We start from the raw sequence: 2,149 nt of genomic DNA on the forward strand, positions 1-2,149 counted from the left end.
GTGGTAGTAAGAAATCAGCTTGGTACAGTGGTATGGGGGTTAGGTTTTCCCAAATGTGGGCCTGTGAGACTCATGGGGGAAGAATTCCCTCCTCCCACTTTCTTGCCAAGCCCAGTACAGATCCTTGGCACTTAGGCGCTTAGGGCTCTTTAGCTTGGAGAAACGACGACTGAGGGGTGACATGATTGAGGTTTATAAGATTATGCATGGGAAAGAGCAGGTATAGAAGGAGGTACTTTTCTCCCTTTCTCACAATACAAGAACTCGTGGGCACTCCATGAAATTGCTGAGTGGTCGGGTTAGAACGGATAAAAGGAAGTACTTCTTCACCCAAAGAGTGATTAACACTTGGAATTCACTGCCACAGGAAGTGGTGGTGGCTACAAGCATGGATGGCTTCAAAAGGGAATTAGATAAGCATATGGAGCAGAGGTCTATCAGTGGCTATTAGCCACAAGGTATAGATAGGGACTCTGGGGCAAGTGATGCTCTGTCATCTTGGTGCTTGGGGGGGGGTCAACAGTGGGAGGGCTTCTAATGTCCTGGCCCCACTGGTGGACCTCCTGATGGCACTGGTATTTCTGGCCACTGTGTGATACAGAGTGTTGGACTGGATGGGCCTTTGGCCTGATCCAACATTGGCATCTCTTATGTTCTTATGTTCTGGGCGCTGCCACCATTGCACTCAGTGTGGCTCCTGGGCTCCTCCAATGACTGACGGAGGTAAATGCATTCTCTATGCTTGCGCAGAGAACACTAATTTACTTTAGGTGGAATTAAACACCCACTATGTTTTTTTAAAAAGATTTCAGATTTTTTCCTGCAAATTGGGGGGGGGGAAAGTAAACACCCCTGGTGGCTTTTTAAAAAAGATTTCAGTATTTTCTGCAAACTTGGGAAGGGGGGTTCATCCAAGTTCACAGAAAAATCTGTTTTGGGTAAGTGTGGCCCCAATCAGTGCATTTAGGTATCCGCAGATGGGGGGCACACTTGGGAAATAGATGCATATATAGTAGAACCCAGGATCGAACTTATATGGGATAGTTTTGGTAATATGTCAGTAGACCATGATTAGTGAGATGCTGGCATTTCTCAGAAGGAAAACAAATAAGCTAAGAGATTTTAGCTGGGATCCAAAGGCTGTGAAGAGCTTGGGGCCAAGATACAAGAGCTTATTCATCTCCTAATTTTGGATCTTTAGCTAGTCCTTTTAAAACACTGAAATATTAATGAAACCCAGGGGTAACCTGCTACCATTCCGTTTTTTCCCCATGGCAACTGGAAATGCTCTTCTAGAAGCCAACATATCTTGTTATCAGTAGAATAAAGGTAAAGGTAAAGGTTCCCTTGCTTGAAAGCCAGTCGAATCCGACTCTAGGGTTGCAGTGCTCATCTCCGTTTCAAAGCCGAAGAGCCAGCACTGTCCGAAGATGTTTCCATGGTCATGTGGCCGGCATGACTAAACACCAAGGAGCATGGAATGCTGTTATCTTCCCACCAAAGTGGTACCTATTTATCTACTTGCAATTTCTTGCTTTCGAACTGCTAGCTTGGCAGGATATCAGTAGAATAGAATATGACAAAAAGAGTCAAACATGTATAGGCACACAGGGCTGAAAGCCCAGGCAGAGTTAAAAAGAAAATAGATGCACTGTAAAGGAAATTAGAAGCACATGGAAACTGTGGCTCAAAACAAACTTTCTTTACTCAGCATGAAGAAAATACAAGTATGCTAGGCACCTTTTTTCAAGGCCATTTCAATGAACCTGATGTTCTCAGCACTGTCTTTAGGCATGGATCAGGAAATGAGAGTCAGAAGCATGAGAAAGAAATTAACTTCCTAATACAAGAAACATTCACAACTGGCAAACCTTGCCCTTCTCCTATAAGAACCCATCAATATGAGAGAGAAATATGAAAGCCAATCATGGGAGATTTATACTACTAGGATTTTAATGCCCCACACAAATTAATTAATGGCTAAATGAAGGGAAACCAATTACTTCTACATCATAGCCTAACAGAAAGTGGAGGCAGTGCTTTAGAGCAATTCCTGATAGTTAAGGCAATGGGAACACCAATTAGCTAGCAAAATGTAAACTGGGTACATGAGGGTAGGGTGGAGGAGAAAGGCTTCACCTAGTGGCTG

Source organism: Gekko japonicus, unplaced genomic scaffold (assembly GCF_001447785.1).
Source record: "Gekko japonicus isolate JY-2015 unplaced genomic scaffold, Gekko_japonicus_V1.1 scaffold1226, whole genome shotgun sequence".
Classification (NCBI taxonomy): domain Eukaryota; kingdom Metazoa; phylum Chordata; class Lepidosauria; order Squamata; family Gekkonidae; genus Gekko; species Gekko japonicus.